The sequence below is a fragment of the Triticum dicoccoides genome, chromosome 7A (assembly GCF_002162155.2).
Source record: "Triticum dicoccoides isolate Atlit2015 ecotype Zavitan chromosome 7A, WEW_v2.0, whole genome shotgun sequence".
NCBI classification, from domain to species: domain Eukaryota; kingdom Viridiplantae; phylum Streptophyta; class Magnoliopsida; order Poales; family Poaceae; genus Triticum; species Triticum dicoccoides.
This window is the reverse complement of record NC_041392.1, coordinates 278,488,689-278,509,075: the sequence shown is the minus strand read 5'-3', so window position 1 is coordinate 278,509,075 and position 20,387 is coordinate 278,488,689.

Sequence of the window (20,387 nt, the reverse complement as noted above, 5' to 3'; positions counted from 1 at the left end):
TGTGAAGACACGAAGACCGAAGACTGTAGCCGTGTCTGGATAGGACTCTCCTTGGCATGGAAGGCAAGCTTGGCGACCAAATATGTAGATTCCTTTCTTTGTAACCGACCTTGTGTAACCCTAGATCCTTCCGGTGTCTATATAAACTGGAGGACTTAGTTCGGATAGGGGAGATGCATTATCATAGCCATACAAGCTAGACCTCTAGGGTTTAGCCATTAGGATCTCGAGGTAGATCAACTCTTGTAATACTCATAATCATCAATATCAATCAAGCAGGACATAGGGTATTACCTCCATAGAGAGGGCCCGAACCTGGGTAAACATCGTGTCCCCTGTCTCCTGTTACCATCGACCTTAGACGCATAGTTCGGGGTCCCCTACCCGAGATCCACCAGTTTTGACACCGACAGTGAGGCCTCCGCATCGTGGGTGCCCTCGTTGTACTGGTGAGTTTCCTGAGCCGCTCCGGGCACCAACCTGCTGGCTCTCGAGATGAGGTAAGCATGTACACGCTGAGAAAACACCTCGTAGTCTTCGTCGAAGGCATCGACAGTGGCCACGAGAAAACACCATGAACTGTCATTTAAAGTAGCCAACCGCGTCCCAACATCGGCACGGGAGGCATCAACGGTGGCCTCGACGGCGAGGTGCTCCTCCAAGATCTAGGGGTCGGCACGAATGGCACCCATCGCGACTTCATCCGGGCGTGCGGCCGCGATTTCCTTCTACGCTGCCAAATGCTCCTTGAGGTCCTGGCTATACCGCGTGCACCATGGCTTAGGCCGGCGCTTATTTGGTGGATGGGTTGGTGATTTGGGTGGAAGGTGTCGTGCTTGCGCCGGCGGTCGGGGCATGTGGGATGTGGAAGGTGGAGGAGGATGGGGGTCGGGTGTGGATTACCTGCCTGGATAGGCGAGGCCGAGCAGCGTGAAGGAGGATCACCGGCGAGGAGGCGGCGACGCTGCAAGCAAGGAGTGAAGGTTTCAACTTGGAAAGGAAGGCGGAAAGAGGGGAAATGTGGCTTTTGGTAAGGGGGAGGGGGCGGGGAGGTAGATATTTCCGTGGAAGCCAAAAATTTGGAATTGCTTCAGCCAAAAAACTGGTGCGCAAAGTGTCATCAGACACAGTCCCTTATTCAGACACGGTCCAAAGATATTTTGTTCTGCATCTCACACGGTCGGTTATAATAAATTGTGTGGGATCTACTTGATTTTTTGTCTTGATTTGAATTACATAATGGGGTCACAGCGGCCATGGATGGTGTTTGAATTGCTAGACCTTTTATCTGCAGTGATCATAAAATAATTGGAATTATTCAGGGTTCGTTTGGACATTTTTATGCATTAAGTGAGTTTTCAATGCGTGCATAATTCAAATTTGAACTACATGCACATGCTCTAGTGCATATAAATTCTTTGAAAAATCAAATCTTTGTCCTTGGGTGCATGCTTAGGTCCCATGCAAGAAATGGGAATGAATTTCAAACACCATGGCACCGTTGATTGCCGGCAAAACATTGAGATGCCTAGTTTTCAAATTCTAGTAAATCCAAAACTCGTCTGAAATTCATGAAACTTGGCATGCTATTATGGAGCGGCATCAACATGCCGTGGTAAATTTTTTGTCCCATTTGGGGCAGGTTTGGGTATATGCTTCTCACAAACCGGAGCTTCTCACAACAAGCATGATGGTTTCCAATAGGGAACGTCCCACCTTTGGGGACGAAACGATATCCATTGCCTCTTATTGCTTTCAATTTTTTTCTCGTGCCGACATAGAACAACAGGAGTGTTGTGTGAATTTTTGTGATTTTTCAGGGTTCGTTTGGACATTTTTATGCATTAGGTGAGTTTTCAATGCATTTATGTGCATAATTCAAATTTGAACTACATGCGCATGCTCCAGTGCATATAAACTGGTCTAAAAATCATATCGGTGTCCTTGGGTGCATGCTTAGGTCCCGTGCAAGAAATAGGAATGAATTTCAAACACCACGGCACCGTTGATTGCTGGCAAAACATTGAGATGCCTGGTTTTTAAATTCTAGTAAATCCAAAACTCATCTGAAATTCATGAAACTTGGCATGCTATCATGGAGCGACATCAACATGTTGTGGTAAAAATTTTGTCCCATTTGGGGCGGGTTTGGGTATATGCTTCTCACAAACCGAAGCTTCTCACAACAAGCATGATGGTTTTCGGTAGGGAACGTCCCACCTTTGGGGACAAAACGATATCCATTGCCTCTTATTGCTATTTTTTTCTCGTGTCAACATAGAACAACAGGAGTGTTGTGTGAATTTTTCTGATTTTTCGGGGTTCCTTTGGACATTTTTATGCATTACCTAAGTTTTCAATGCACTTATGTGCATAATTCAAATTTGAACTACATGCGCATGCTCCAGTGCATATAAATTGGTTGAAAAATCAAATTCGTCTCCTTGGGTGCATGCTTAGGTCCCATGCAAGAAATGGGGATGAATTTCAAACAACAGGGCACCGTTGATTGCCAGCAAAACATTGAGATGCCTGGTTTTTAAATTCTAGTAAAACCAAAACTCGTCTGAAATTCATGAAACTTGGCATGCTATCATGGATCGGCATCAACATGTTGTGGTACAAATTTTGTCCCATTTGGGGCAGGTTTGGGTCTATGCTTCTCAGAAACCGGAGCTTCTCACAACAAGCATGATGGTTTTCGGTAGGGAACGCCCCACCTTTGGGGACGAAACGATATCCATTGCCTCTTATCGCTTTCAATTTTTTTTACCGTGTCAACATAGAACAACAGGAGTGTTGTGTGAATTTTTGTGATTTTTTGGGGTTCGTTTGGACATTTTTATGCACTAACTGAGTTTTCAATGAATTTATGTGCATAATTCAAATTTGAACTACATGTGCATGCTCAAGTGCATATAAATTGGTTGAAAAATCAAATTTGTCTCCTTAGGTGCATGCTTAGGTCCCATGCAAGAAATGAGAATGAATTTCAAACACCAGGGCGCCATTGATTGCCGGCAAAACATTGAGATGCATGGTTTTTTTTATTCTAGTAAATCTAATACTCGTCTAAAATTCAAGAAACTTGTCATGCTATCATGGAAGGGTGCCCGACATGCTGTGGTATTTTTCGTGTCCATTTTGAGAGAAGGCACACTCGAATAATGACAACCAACAAAGGCATTTTGAAAAAATAGCTGCCACTTTAATATCTCAAACGTTTGTATAATTCAAACCGTGTGCGTTCGGTTAACCATTCACGTGACGTCACGTGTCTTGGTTTTAATGGCTATAGGTTTTAGTGGCTCTTGATCGTTAATGTTTTAGATAGAACACCCGTATGCAAAGTGAGAGCAGGATTTGTGCATCTCTTGAACACAAACGGTTCTTTTGGATGACCCGTGTGAACCACTTACAAGCAATTTGGTGCAATTTGCATCTGTCATATTTGGTATGTTGCCATTTGTCAAACTAGAAAGATTGACATTTGTTGATCTAGTAACGTTGCCATTTGCCAACCTTGTAACACTGTGATTTGTCAAAATATGAAGCTAGAAATCACTAGCAGTCTAATTTTTGCAACTAAAATTCAGTAATTAAGCATAGATGGAGGCGAGAAGGCGTGTTCAGCCGGGCGTGCAGCGGGCGGTGCAGTACTATTCGATCTTACAGTGGGCGGCGCAGTTCCCGATTCGGCTTTAATGCAGACAAGGGAGAGGGTGGCAGTTCCCGAAATGTTGAACGGCCAATGATGTATCCTCCTTCAATTAGCATCGTGCGAATGCATGAGGGAAGTAATGGGAGGACGACTGGGAAAAGAGGCAGCATGATGTGAATGCAACACAGTTTGCACTCATATGAAGGCGCCCCTCCATTACAATGCATCTACCACATCGTACGCACCTAAGCATTTGCCTAAGCACCTACACTAATTAGCGCAAAAGTGCTCACTCCAGACTCATGGCGGCGATGCACGCGAGCGGCCAACGACTGTGCCAGATGGTCCATGACGCCGGCCTGCAGCATGCAACTGTGGATCGTCTCCACACGGTGTTGGCGACCGACTGGTGGATGGCCGCCGTCGACGCCAGCTACGACTCTCAGTACGACCAGATGATCGTTCGCACCACCAACAGGTTCACCATCGTCAAGAAGCTCATGGACGACATTGCCGTACTCCTCCAACCCGCGCGCCCGGGCTCCTCATTGCCTGCCACCCTAATCGGCCTTCATGGTTGGAACCTCTTTCAAGCACTGGTGGCCCTGCGACTGCCCACCGGCGCCACGAAGAATGTCCACCTGGAGGTCGCGCTCGCCGCGAAGCGCCTCGCCCTGCAAGAAACCATTGACCTACACATCCATGTGTAGGAGCGAATCATTTACATAGGTATCTACAAGGCTAGTGAGGACGCTACGACGTTGGCCTTCTTCAACCGTCTGGAATCCTTGGATGCCATTGTTGAGAAGCACCTTGACCTCGCCACAAAAGCCGCCGCTCCTTAGCTGCCGGTCGGTGGTCCGACGCACTGAGTTGAGGAGGAGCAAGTCGTACGCTGACGGATGGATCTTTCTTCTTGCCTGAATATATGCATCACTGTAACTAGTACTCTACCCGTCAATTTATAAGTTGTGCTGTCAGTGTCTATCTCATTACTTTTTTATAATTTTTATTTTTTGAACACATGTTGATTGGCTTGAATGAAGGTCTATCCCGCCGTTAGGCGCCGGAGCGCGTTGTGCTCCCCGTTAGGCACCGCAGCACGCTCTGCTCGCATCCGTTGGCGCGCTCTGCTCTTTTCCTTGCGCGTTCAACTGCTATATTGCTCGCCGTTGAGGTGACTGCACTGCTCGCGTCCCTCCGCGCGCGCTCTGCCAGCAGTTGGGCGTGTGCACGATCACATCGGGGGCGCCATATGCATGCGGTTGTGCCGCGCGCGTTGCCACGCGATGCAGTTACGTGCGGCACGATGGAGTTACGCACTGCAAGTTAGAGCTGCCATCAGGGCCAACCGATATTCCTGGCCATCCGGCTTCCCCTTTAATTCACGTGGCCATTGTAACCTTAGTCTCTTCAACCTTTCAATCACGCCCCACAACACAACAAGCACACCCACGACGACACCTAGAGAAGGGATGTCTAGCGGCGCTCCAATGGAGTTCGGCGAGCATAGAGTGGAGACCCACGCGAGGGAGACGGATCTCTCGGTGGTGTACACCATCGACCTGGCCGTGGTGGATGACTACATCAACAGCATTGAGCAGTTGCTTGCTCGAGAAAAGTACAAGGTGGTTGGCATCGACCTCCAGTACACCGCCGGTCATCTCGGCATAGATCAGAAGGTTGTCGTCGCCCAGTTATGCATGCACCATCATGTCCTCATCTACCACTACTGCATGGCCACAGAGCCTTGCAACCGTTTCAACAGGTTTGTCAATAGCACCGACTACAAGTTCGCCACGGTGGAAACCAAAGACGATGTAAAAGCGCTCAGTGTTACGGGCTTGGCCTGCAAGAACCTTGTCAAAATCCATGACCACTACAGAGTCTGGGGCAGCACGAAGCAGGACTCCCTGGTCGAACTCACCTCGGCCATCATCGACCCCTACCACGAAAAGATGAAGCAGGATGCCCAAAGAACAAGTCCTGTATCCTGGCACAAGGCCTCAATGCGGCAACTGGATGAACCTCACCTCAGGTTCGCGTCCAAGAGCATGTACACATGCTACAAGATGCACATGCGGATCGTTGACATGAGGAAGTGCCTCGTTACCCAAATCGACGAGCCCGGATGGAGCCACAAGCAGAGCAAGCATCACAAGAAGTAAATGATGATCAAATGATCGTTTATGCTAGTTAATAATGCATGTAATATATAGTTTACTTTATTGATGTGTGGAAATGTCATGTGTGTAGTAGCCACCTATGTAATTATGCATGTAATAGTTTACTTTGGTGTGTGCAAATGCCATGGTTGTAGTAGCCACCTATGTAAGTGGATGTTTAATTTGGTTATGCAACCATGTCCTTATAAGTGTGTATGCAATGTTGTTGTTCTGTATGCAATCCCATCGCACAACACACACGTCTTATTAGCAGCAACCGTCTGTGTTATTATTGGTCTTCGCATACATTTCTGATTACAGACCTGTTTGCCACGTATCACACACATCTTGTTATATTGAACCGTTTCTGTTCTCTTGTCTCAACACAAACAGTTCATCAGTGTGGACCGCATGCTGTATATCGCACACACCTTGAATCTGGTTGACCGTTTCTTTTGTTATGCCTAATCACCAAAAGTTCATCCGAGTGAACCATATGTTGTATATCGCACACACCTTCATCTGGCTACCCGTTTCTTTTGTTCCTCCTCATTGCAAACAGTTAACTGGACTGAACCGTATGCCCTGAATCGCACACGCAACTAAAATCTGAACCGTGTTTGATAGCCCAGCCATCGCAAACATTTTTCACCTTTTTTGACGGGTTTTTTACACCACTGTTTGCGATTATGGCATCGCACACAGTTTCGTCAAAGGGTCTCTGATCGTAGTGTCGCGTTAGCAGCATCCTGCAGTAGTGGGCCACCGAGGTGGGCACAACCCACCTGGGTGCACCAGGGGGCCCTGGCGCGCCCTGGTGGGTTGTGCCCCCCTCAGGGCACCCCTAGGTGCTGCTCTGGCCTATCGGGAGTCTTCTGGTCCACAAAAAGTTTTGCGGTGTTTGGACTCTGTTTGATATTGATTTTCTGCAATGTAAAAAACAAGCAAAAAATAGCAACTGGCTCTGGGCACTAGGTCAATAGGTTAGTCCCAAAAAATGATATAAAGTTGCTATAAAATGATTTTAAAACATCCAAGAATTATAAAATAGCAGCATGAATACTTCATAAATTAGAGATACGTTGGAGACGTATCAGTATGCTGACTATGCTAATTACATTGTTGCTAAATATTTACCACCTAGCTTAACATACCAACAAAATAAAAAATTCTTCTATGATTTACGACATTACTTTTGGGATGACCCACATCTTTATAAAGAAGAAGTAGATGGTATTATTAGACGTTGCGTACCTGAGCATGAACAGGGACAAATCCTACTCTCTACAAGGATGCCCATAAGTTCATCTTATCTTGTGATGAATGTCAAAGAATAGGAAATATCAGTAAGTGTCAAGAAATGCCTATGAACTATTCACTTGTTGTTGAACAATTTGATGTTTGGGGATTTGATTACATGGGACCTTTTCCTTCCTCTAATGGGTATACCCATATTTTGGTTGATGTTGATTATGTTAATAAATGGGTAGAAGCTATTCCAACCAGTAGTGCTGATCACAACACCTCTATTAAAATGCTTAAGGAAGTTATTTTCCCAAGGTTTGGAGTCCCTAGATATTTAATGACTGATGGTGGTTCACACTTTATTCGTGGTGCTTTCCGTAAAATGTTTCCCAAGTATGATGTTAACCATAGACCTGCATCACCTTATCATCCTCAGTATAGTGGTCAACTTGAACTTAGCAGTAGAGAAATAAAATTAATTTTGCAAAAGACTGTCAATAGGTCCAGGAAGAATTGGTCTAAGAAATTAGATGATGCACTTTGGGCTTATAGAACAGCATATAAAAATCCTATGGGTATGTCTCCTTATAAAACGGTTTATGGAAAAGCTTGTCATTTACCTCTTGAGTTAGAACATAAAGCATATTAGGCCATCAAAGAAATCAATTATGATTTCAAACTTGCTGGTGAAAAGAGGTTATTTGATATTAGCTCTTTAGATGAATGGAGAACCCAAGCTTATGAAAAAGCTAAGTTGTTTAAAGAAAAAGTTAAAAGATGGCATGATAAAAGAATCCAAAAACCCGAGTTTAAAGTCTGAGAATATGTTCTTTTGTACAACTCCCGTTTCAGATTCTTTGCAGGAAAACTCCTCTCAAAAATGGGAAGGACCCTACATAATCAAGGAGGTTTATCGGTCTGGAGCCATCAAAATAAATAATGCCGAAGGTACTAACCCGATGGTTGTTAACGGGCAATGACTAAAACATTATATCGCAGGTACGCCCATTAATGTTGAAAGTAATATTATCCAAACTTTGACACCGAAAGAACACATAAAAGAGTCCTTCTGGAACACTCCAGAATCATGAAAATAAGGAGGTATGTGATACGGTTAGTAAATGAACTCCGAAAAATCTGCAAAAATATTTTTTGTCAGTTTTGGAATATTTAGGAAAATAAGAAACTTCCATGAATTGTACCCTGGTGGGCACAAGACACCAGGGCGCGCCAGGCTTGCCTGGCGCACCCATGTGGGTTGTGCCCACGTGGGACACCTTTCGGACTCCGTTTTTCTACAGTTTGCTTGCTCCCCAAGATAAGAAAATCTTTATATACTCCCTGAACCTGTTGATCACTATATCACAAAGAAATCATCTATTCTCTTTTCTTGTTGTTTCCTGTCAGATTCACCAAGGCTAGCATCATGTCTTCCTGACCCTCCAACAATGGAGATGAAGATGAAGGAAATATGCCCTCGAGGCAATAATAAAGTTGTTATTTATATTTCCTTATATCATGATAAATGTTTATTATTCATGCTAGAATTGTATTAACCGGAAACTTAGTACATGTGTGAATACATAGACAAACAACGTGTCACTAGTTTGCCTCTACTTGACTAGTTCGTTGAACCAATGATGATTATGTTTCCTAACCATAGACATGAGTTGTCATTTTATTAACGGGATCACATCATTAGAGGATGTGATTGACTTGACCCATCTGTTAGCTTAGCACGATGATCGTTTAGTTTGTTGCTATTGCTTTCTCCATAACTATACATGTTCCTATGACTATGAGATCATGCAACTCCCGAATACCGGAGAAACACTTTGTGTGCAACCAAATGTCACAACATAACTGAGTGATTATAAAGGTGCTCTACGGGTGTCTCCTATGGTTTTTGTTGAGTTGGCATGGATCAAGATTAGGATTTGTCACTCCGATTGTCGGAGAGGTATCTTTGGGCCCTATCGGTAATGTACATCACTATAAGCCTTGCAAGCAATGTAGCTAATGAGTTAGTTATGGGATGTAGCATTACGGAACGAGTAAAGAGACTTGCCGGTAACGAGATTGAACTAGGTATTGAGATACCGACGATCGAATCTCGAGGAAGTAACATACCGATGACAAAGGGAACAACATATACCGTTATGCGGTTTGACCGATAAAGACCTTCATAGAATATGTAGGAACCAATATGAGCATCCAAGTTCCGCTATTGGTTATTGACCGGAGACATGTCTCGGTCATGTCTACATATTTCTTGAACCTGTAGGGTCAGCACGCTTAACGTTCGGTGACGATCGGTATTATGAGTTTATGTATTTTGATGTACCGAAGGTACTTCGGAGTCCCAAATTTGATCACAGACATGACGAGGAATCTCGAAATGGTCGAGATGTGAAGATCAATATATTGGAAGCCTATGTTTGGAGATCGGAATGCTTCCGGGTGAAATCGGGAGTATACCGGAGCACCGGGAGGTTACCGGAACCCCCCGGGAGGTATATGGGCCTTATTGGGCCTTAGTGGAAGAGAGGGGAAAGAAGCAAAGGAGGGGCCCCCCCCCAAGCCCAATCTGAATTGGGAAGGGGGCTGACCCCCCCCCTTTCCTTCCTTCTTCCTCCGCATTCCTTCTCTCCTAAAACCAACAAAGGGAAGAGGGCTCGGATCGACTGGTTGACCGCAGGAGATAAAAACACAAAGTTCTTTCATTTGAGAGCGAGTCTGAGACGAAAGAAGAACTTGATCAAATCTCTACCAAATTTCCTGGGTGCTATAGTTGTAGACCCGGATGAGATGAAAAGCTTGGCAAATGAGTTCTATCAAACGCTCTATACAACCGAAGGGGTGTAGGGCATAGATGAAGTACTTAATCACGTGCCACGGAAAGTTTCAGAGGAGATGAATGCAATGTTAAATGCTGGATATACAAAGGAGGAGGTGAAAACAGCCCTGTTTCAGATGTTCCCCACCAAAGCTCCGGGCTCGGATGGTTACCCGGCGCACTTTTATCAGCATCATTAGGACATTTGTGGTGAAAATGTAACGAGGGTGGTGTTGAGCATAGTCCGAGGAGAGAAAAGCCCAGAAAGTATTAATGACATAGTCTTGGTTCTGATCCCAAAGGTTCTAAACCCCACCTTACTCTCTCAGTTCCGACCCATCAGTCTGTGTAACATAATCTACAAGATTGCATCCAAAGTGGTAGCCAACAGACTGAAAGTTGTTTTGCCTGACATAATCTCTGAGAATCAGTCTGCTTTTGTGCCGGGAAGATTAATCACTGATAATATCATATGTGCATATGAGTGCCTACATTTCATGAAGAAGTCCAAATCCAAGACTAACACCTATTGTGCTCTCAAGCTGGACAAGATGAAGGCATACGATAGACTGGAGTGGACATATCTGAAGGCCATTATGGGCAATTTTGGGCTTTTCTCGGCAGTGGATTAACACAGTAATGGTTATGGTTTCTTCAGTACCCTTTTGTGTTCTTTTTAATGGTGAGAAGCTCAAGTCTTTCAGACCAACCAGAGGGATCCAACAGGGAGACCCAATCTCCCCCTACTTATTCTTGATTGCAGCAGAGGGCCTTCCATGCCTCTTGAAATCCAGTTCACAGTCATCACTTGCAGGTATTAAGGTGGCCCCAATAGCTCCATCCATAAATCACCTTTTATTTTTAGATGACAGCCTGCTGCTTTTTAAGGCTAGTGTAGAGGGGTCGGTTGCAGTGTCAAACCTATTGGAGATTTATTGCAATGCTTCAGGACAGCGTATAAATAATGATAAATCATCAATCTTCTTCAGCCCAGGTTGCCCGCTTTCTTTGAGGACAGAGATCAAAAACACATTACATGTCCGGAATGAGTCCTTAAATGAGCGTTATCTTGGCATGCCAACAGATGTTGGCCAGTCCAAGAACGGTACTTTTAAATATCTCCGAGATCGGGTGTGGGAGAAGATCAAAGGATGGATGGAGAAGTTACTTTCTGCAGTAGGGAAAGAGGCCTTGATCAAATCAGTCGCTCAGGTCATACCTGTATATTCTCTGTCTTGTTTTCGCTTGCCACGGGGTTTATGTGAAAGTATAACATCAATTATCCGATAGTTTTGGTGGGGTAGTAAGGAAGGAAAGAGAAAACCTAGTTGGGTTGCTTGGGACACTTTGATCCAACCGAAGCATCTGGGAGGCCAAGGTTTCCATGATATGGAGATCTTTAACCTAGTGCTACTTGCCCGGCAAGCGTGGAGAGTCTTGACGGAAGATTCCTCATTAAGTGCTCAAATACTAAAGGCGGTCTATTTCCCACAATGCAATCTTTTGGAGGTAGAGTTGGGATCACGTCCATCGCAGATTTGGCGAGCAATTTTAGATGGGAGAGATATATTAGCTCAAGGCCTAGTCTGAAGGATTGGTGATGGGGAGACCACATACATATGGAGGAATAACTGGATTCCATGGGATAGTTTCAAGAGGCCATTAGTGTCCTTTGTTCCTAACCCGCCAGAAAAGGTGGCAGAATTGCTAGACAACACTTCGGCGCAGTGGAAGGAGGGCCTGATCCGCTCTGTGTTTACTCCTTTTAACGCAAAAGAGATCCTAAAGATACCAGTTTGCACTAGGAGGTTGCCGGACTTCTGGGCGTGGTATGAAGAAAGCAGAGGGGTATTTACTGTTCGCTTGGCTTGTCAGATGATCTTGAGAACAAGGACGAGCAGGGAGAGCTGGTGGCATGGCAGCAAGGGCTCGTCCACAGGGCAGGAGGATAAGGTATAGAGCGCTTTGTGGCACATCCAGGTTCCTTCCAAACTTCGCATGTTTCTTCGGCATCTCGCCAGACATTCTATGCCCAGTGGTGAGGTATTGCATCATCGTCATATGGCTGACACGGACTCTTGTCCGCTGTGTGGAGCGAGGGATACATGGAGGCATGCCCTCCTAACCTGCTCGCTATCAAGGAGTGTTTGTGCCTTGGCACCCGAGGATTTGGTCGAGAAGCTCATTGAACACCAGCAGGAGAGTGCTAAATATTGGATGTTTGCTTTGCATGAGAACCTGGACGGGAAAGATTTCATCCAGGTGGTGGTGACGACTTGGGCAATATGGGGATCCAGAAGAAAGGCTACTCACGAGGATATATTCAAGTCTCCGCATGCAACTGATGCATTCATATGGAGCTATATTTCAGAGTTGGATTTTATAAACAGGAGAAGCCAAAACCAGAGTGGACAGCGACCGGTCCGATCTTTGTTTTGGCAGCAACTAGTACGGGGAAGTGCAAAAATTAATGTTGATGGAGCAGCATCGAGAAGGGGGAGGCACGGGATAGCAACAGCAATTTGTAGGGACCAGAATGGTCTCTTTCTGGGAGCATCGGCGATGGCATTCAATCACATCACAGACCCCCCTACACTTGAAGCGTTGGCTCTAAGGGAAGCTCTGGCACTTGCTGATGATCTTTATATTCTACGCGCTCATATTGCCTCGGATTGCAAGGTGGTAGTCGATGACATAAAATGTGACAGCCGCGCTTCTTATGGAGCGGTTTTGAAGGAGGTGTTAGATAGATCGTCCTCTTATATTTCTTGTGTTATAGTTCATGAATTTAGGAGCTCAAACTTTGAAGCTCACAACCAAGAGAAACATTCTCTTACTCTTGGATTGGGCCGCCATGTTTGGTTAGGCCATCCAGGAGATCTTCCCTTCGTCCCTGTAAACATTATGATGGGTTAATAAAGTTTCGCGAGGTTGTCTCAAAAAAACAAAGGGAAGAGGGGGAATCCTACTCCCGGTGGGAGTAGGACTCCCTTGGGGCGCTCCTAGAGAGGCCGCCCCCCTCCCCTCCTCCACTCCTTTATATACGGGGGGGCACCCCATAGACATGCAAGTTGATCATTGAACTTTAGCCATGTGCGGTGCCCCCCTCCACCATAATCCACCTCGGTAATATCGTAGCAGTGCTTAGGTGAAGCCCTGTTCTAGTAGTAACATCATCACTGTCATCACGTCGTCGTGCTGACGAAGCTCTCCCTCGAAGCTCTACTGGATCGTGAGTTCGCGGGATGTCATCAAGCCGAACGTGTGCAGATCGCAGAGGTGCGGTACTAGATCGGTTGATCGTGAAGACGTACGACTACATCAACCACGTTGTCATAACGCTTCCGCTTACGGTCTACGAGGGTACGTAGACGATACTATCCCCTCTTGTTGCTATGCATCAACATGATCTTGCATGTGCGTAATAAATTTTTTGAAATTACTGCGTTCCCCAACAGTGGTATCAGAGCCAGGTTTATGCGTAGATGTTATATGCACGAGTAGAACACAAAGGAGTTGTGGGCGTGAGTATATGCATATTGCTTGTCGTCACTAGTTGATTCTTGATTCAGCGGCATTGTTGGATGAAGCGGCCCAGACCGACATTACGCGTACGCTTACGCGAGACTGGTTCTACCGACGTGCTTCACACACAGGTGGCTAGTGGGTGTCTGTTTCTCTAGCTTTAGTTGAATCGGATTCAATGAACATGGTTCTTTCTGAAGATCAAAAATAAATCACTATACCGCGTTGTGGTTTTTGATGCATAGGTAAGAACGGTTCTTGCTCATCCCGTAGCAGCCACGTAAAACTTGCAACAACAAAGTAGAGGACGTCTAACTTGTTTTTGCAGGGCATGTTGTGATGTGATATGGTCAAGACATGATGCTAAATTTTATTGTATGAGATGATCATGTTTTGTAACACAGTTATCGGCAACTGGCAGGAGCCATATGGTTGTCGCTTTATTGTATGAAATGCAATCGCCATGTAATTGCTTTACTTTATCACTAAGCGGCAGCGATAGTCGTAGAAGCAATAGTTGGCGAGACGACACCGATGCTTCGATGGAGATCAAGGTGTCAAGCCGGTGACGATGGTGATCATGACGATGCTTTGGAGATGGAGATCAAAGGCACAAGATGATGATGGTCATATCATATCACTTATATTGATTGCATGTGATGTTTATCCTTTATGCATCTTATTTTGCTTAGTTCAACGGTAGCATTATAAGATGATCTCTCACTAAATTTCATGGTATAAGTGTTCTCCCTGAGTATGCACCGTTGCTACAATTCGTCGTGCCGAGACACCACGTGATGATCGGGTGTGATAAGCTCTACGTTCACATACAACGGGTGCAAGCCAGTTTTGCACACGCGGAATACTCAGGTTAAACTTGACGAGCCTAGCATATGTAGATATGGCCTCGGAACACTGGAGACTGAAAGGTCGAGCGTGAATCATATAGTAGATATGATCAACATTGTGATGTTCACCATTGAAAACTACTCCATCTCACGTGATGATCGGACATGGTTTAGTTGATATGGATCACGTGATCACTTAGATGATTAGAGAGATGTCTATCTAAGTGGGAGTTCTTAAGTAATTTGATTAATTGAACTTTAATTTATCATGAACTTAGTACCTGATAGTATTTTCCATGTCTATTTTGTTGTAGATAGATGGCCCGTGTTGTTGTTCCGTTGAATTTTAATGCGTTCCTAGAGAAAGCTAAGTTGAAAGATGATGGTAGCAACTACACGGACTGGGTCCATAACTTGAGGATTATCCACATTGATGCACAGAAGAATTACATCCTGAAAGCACCGCTAGGTGACAAACCCACTGTAGGAGCAACGCCAGATGTTGTGAACACCTGGCAGAGCAAAGCTGGTGACTACTCGATAGTTCAGTGTGCCATGCTTTACGGCTTAGAACTGGGACTTCAACGACGTTTTGAACATCATGGAGCATATGAGATGTTCCAGGAGTTGAAGTTAATATTTCAAGCAAATGCCCGGATTGAGAGATATGAAGTCTCCAATCAGTTCTATAGCTGCAAGATGGAGGAGAATAGTTCTGTCAGTGAACATATACTCAGAATGTCTGGGTACCACAACCACTTGACTCAACTGGGAGTTAATTTTCCTAATGATAGTGTCATTGATAGATTTCTTCAATCACTGCCACCAAGCTACAAGAGCTTCGTGATGAACTATAATATGCAAGGGATGGATAAGATGATTCCTGAGCTATTCGCAATGCTAAAGGCTGCGGAGGTAGAAATCAAGAAGGAGCATCAAGTGTTGATGATCAACAAGACCACCAGTTTCAAGAAAAAAGGGCAAAGGGAAGAAGGGGAACTTCAGGAAGAACAGCAAGCCAGTTGCTGCTCAAGTGAAGAAACCCAAGTCTGGACCTAAGCCTGAGACTGAGTGCTTCTACTACAAAGGAACTGATCACTGGAAGCGGAACTGCCCCAAGTATTTGGCGGAGAAGGATGGCAAAGTGAAAGGTATATTTGATATACATGTTATTGATGTGTACCTTACTAATGCTCGCAGTAGTGCCTGGGTATTTGATACTGGTTCAGTTGCTAACATTTGCAACTCGAAACAGGGGCTACGGATTAAGCGAAGATTGGCTAAGGACGAGGTGACAATGAGCGTGGGAAATGGTTCCAAAGTCGATGTGATCGTCGTTGGCACGCTACCTCTACATCTACCTTCGGGACTATTTTTAGACCTGAATAATTGTTATTTGGTGCCAGCGTTGAGCATGAGCATTGTATCTGGATCTTGTTTAATGCGAGACGGTTATTCATTTAAATCAGAGAATAATGGTTGTTCTATTTACATGAGTAATATCTTTTATGGTCATGCACCCTTGATGAGTGGTCAATTTTTACTAATTCTTGATAGTAGTGATACACATGTTCATAGTATTGAAGCCAAAAGATCCAGAGTTGATAATGATAGTGCAACTTATTTGTGGCACTGCCGTTTAGGTAATATTGGTGTAAAGCACATGAAGAAACTCCATTCTGATGGACTTCTGGAATCACTTGATACTTGTGAATCATGCCTCATGGGCAAGATGACTAAAACTCCGTTCTCCGGAGCAATGGAGTGAGCAACAGAGTTATTGGAAATCATACATACTGATGTATGTGGTCCAATGAACATTTAAGCTCGCGGCGGATATCGTTATTTTCTCACCTTCGCAGATGATTTGAGCAGATATGGGTGTATCTACTTGATGAAACATAAGTCTGAACATTTGAAAAGTTCGAAGAATTTCAGAGTGAAGTGGAAAATCATCGTAATAAGAAAATCAAGTTTCTATGATCTGATCGTGGAGGCGAATATTTGAGTTATGAGTTTGGACTTCATTTGAAACAATGCAGAATATTTTCGCAACTCACGCCTCCTGGAACACCACAGCGTAATGGTGTGTCCGAACGTCGTAACCGCACTTTATTAGATATGGTGCGATCTATGATGTCTCTCACTGATTTACCGCTATCATTTTGGGGTTACGCTTTGGAGACAGCTGCATTCACGTTAAATAGGGCACCATCTAAATCCGTCGAGATGACACCTTATGAACTGTGGTTTGGCAAGAAACCCAAGTTGTCGTTTCTTAAAGTTTGGGGCTGTGATGCTTATGTGAAAAAGGTTCAACCTGATAAGCTCGAACTCAAATCGGAGAAATGTGTCTTCATAGGATACCCAGAGGAGACTGTTGGGTACACCTTCTATCACAGATCCGAAGGCAAGATATTCGTTGCTAAGAATGGATCTTTTCTAGAGAAGGAGTTTCTCTCGAAAGAAGTGAGTGCGAGGAAAGTAGAACTTGACGAGGTAATTGTACCTTCTCCCTTATTGGAAAGTAGTTCATCACTGAAATCAGTTCCAATGATTCCTACACCTATAAGTGAGGAAGCTAATGATGATGATCATGAAACTTCTGATCAAGTTACTACCGAACCTCGTAGGTTAACCAGAGTAAGATCTGCACCAGAGTGGTACGGTAATCATGTTCCGGAGGTCATGTTACTTGACCATGACGAATCTATGAACTACGAGGAAGCGATGATGAGCCCAGATTCCGCAAAATGGCTTGAGGCCATGAAATCTGAGATGGGATCCATGTATGAGAACAAAGTGTGGACTTTGGTTGACTTGCCCGATGATCGGCAGGCCATAGAGAACAAATGGATCTTCAAGAAGAAGACGAATGCTGACGGTAATGTTACTGTCTACAAAGCTCGACTTGTTGCAAAAGGTTTTTGACAAGTTCAAGGAGTTGACTACGATGAGACCTTCTCACCCATAGCGATGCTAAAGGCCGTCCGAATCATGTTAGCAATTGCCGCATTTTATGATTATGAAATTTGGCAAATGGATGTCAAAACTATATTCCTTAATGGATACCTTGAAGAAGAGTTGTATATGGTGCAACCAGAAGGTTTTGTCGATCCAAAAGGTGCTAACAAAGTGTGCAAGCTCCAGTGATCCATTTATGGACTAGTGCAAGCCTCTCGGAGTTGGAATACATGATTTGATCGTGTGATCAAAGCATATGGTTTTGTATAGACTTTTGGAGAAGCCTGTATTTACAAGAAAGTGAGTGGGAGCTCCATAGCATTTCTGATATTATATGTAGATGACATATTGTTGATTGGAAATGATATAGAATTTCTGGACAACATAAAAGGATACTTGAATAAGAATTTTTCAATGAAAGACCTCGGTGAAGCTGCTTATATATTGGGAATCAAGATCTATAAAGATAGATCAAGACGCTTAATTGGACTTTCACAAAGCACATACCTTGATAAAGTTTTGAAGAAGTTCAAAATGGATCAAGCTAAGAAAGGGTTCTTGCCTGTGTTACAAGGTGTGAAGTTGAGTAAGACTCAATGCCTGACAACTGCAGAAGATAGAGAGAAAATGGAAAATGTTCCCTATGCTTCAGCCATATGCTCTATCATGTATGCAACGCTGTGTACCAGACCTGATGTGTGCCTTGCTGTTAGCCTAGCAGGGAGGTACCAAAGTAATCCAGGAGTGGATCAGTGGACAGCGGTCAAGAACATCCTGAAATACCTGAAAAGGACTAAGGATATGTTTCTCATATATGGAGGTGACAAAGAGCTCGTCGTAAATGGTTACGTCGATGCAAGCTTTGACACTGATCTGGATGACTCTAAGTCACAAACCAGATACGTGTTTTTATTAAATGGTGGAGCTATCAGTTGGTGTAGTTCCAAGCAGAGCGTCGTGGTGGGATCTACGTGTGAAGCGGAATACATAGCTGCTTCGGAAGCAGCGGAAAGAGTCTGGATGAAGGAGTTCATATCCTATCTAGGTGTCATACCTAGTGCATCGGGTCCAATGAAAATCTTTTGTGACAATACTGGTGAAATTGCCTTGGCAAACGAATCCAGATTTCACAGAAGAACCAAACACATCAAGAGACGCTTCAGTTCCATCCGCGGTCAAGTCAAGGAGGCAGACATAGAGATTTGCAAGATACATACGAATCTAAATGTTGCAGACCCGTTGACTAAGCCTCTCTCACGAGCAAAACATGATCAGCACTAAGACTCCATGGGTGTTAGAATCATTATAATGTAATCTAGGTTATTGACTCTAGTGCAAGTGGGAGACTGAAGGAAATATGCCCTAGAGTCAATAATAAAGTTGTTATTTGTATTTCCTTATATCATGATAAATGTTTATTATTCATGCTAGAATTGTATTAACCAGAAACTTAGTACATGTGTGAATACATAGACAAACAAAGTGTCACTAGTTTGCCTCTACTTGACTAGTTCGTTGAATCAATGATGGTTATGTTTCCTAACCATATACATGAGTTGTCATTTGATTAATGGGATCACATCATTAGAGAATGATGTGATTGACTTGACCCATCCGTTAGCTTAGCACGATGATCGTTTAGTTGGTTGCTATTGCTTTCTCCATAACTATACATGCTCCCATGACTATGAGATCATGCAACTCCCGAATACCGGAGGAACACTTTGTGTGCTACCAAACATCAAAACATAACTGCGTGATTATAAAGGTGCTCTATAGGTGTCTCCGATGGTGTTTGTTCAGTTGGCATGGATCAAGATTAGGATTTGTCACTCCGATTGTCGGAGAGGTATCTCTGGGCCCTCTCGGTAATGTACATCACTATAAGCCTTGCAAGCAATGTAGCTAATTAGTTATACGAGATGTAGCATTACGGAACGAGTAAAGAGACTTGTCGGTAACGAGATTGAACTAGGTATTGAGATACCGACAATCGAATCTCCGGCAAGTAACATACCGATGACAAAGGGAACAACGTATATCGTTATGTGGTTTGACTGATAAAGATCTTCGTAGAATATGTAGGAACCAATATGAGCATCCAGGTTCCGCTATTGGTTATTGATCGGAGACATGTCTCGGTCATGTCTACATAGTTCTCGAACCCGTAGGGTCCGCACGCTTAACTTTCGGTGACTATCGGTATTATGAGTTTATGTGTTTTGATGTACCAAAGGTAGTTCAGAGTCACGGATTTGATCATGGACATGACGAGGAGTCTCGAAATGGTCGAGACGTAAAGATCGATATATTGGAAGCCTATGTTTGGACATTGGAATGCTTCCGGGTGAAATCGTGTCACACCCTAGCTAGTCATGCATTAGAGTGTGTGCATCATGTTTAAAATCCCATTTAACTTGAAATGGGGATCTGTGAAACCCTCAGAATCATTTTGAAAATGACCCAAATAAAAATTTCTCCAAAAGGGTCCAAGAAAATGCTCATGTTGATCTCTGAAAATATTGGACAGAGATAAAAATCAAACCAATATTTTTAGTGGCTCATGGACATTTATTTTGGGCATTTGGAATTAATGCATGAATATTTGCTTTGGAAATATATTTCTATATATATAAATATATGTCCAAATATTATGCCAATTATAAAGGAGCTCTGGAATAATATATCTAGCCCCTGCAAAAATTGGCATAAGTTAAATAAATGATTTAATATATTATTTAAATCAAAACAAATGTCAGAAATTAGAAAACAGAAAAAAATAAATAAAGGGAGAAACTTACCTGGGCTCCTCCCTGTGCAGCCCATCCAGCTGGCCGGCCCAGCCAGCAGGCGGCCCAGCCCGCCTCCCTCCTCTGTCGTCTTCGTCCCGACAGAGGGAGGGGAGTGTGGCCGGCGCGCGCGCCCGCCACCGCGCCACGCCACCTCTCTCCCTGCCTGCCTGCCCTCCCCTCCTCGCCTCGATGCCCCTGGACGACGCCACGCCTCCCCCCTGCTCTCTCTCACTCTCCCCCCGGCTCTCCCCTCCTCTCCCTCGCTCTCTCTCTCACACGGCCGAACACCACCGTCGCCGCCGTTCGCCATAGCAGCCGACTCCGGCCACCCCTCGCTCCCCCGACTAGATC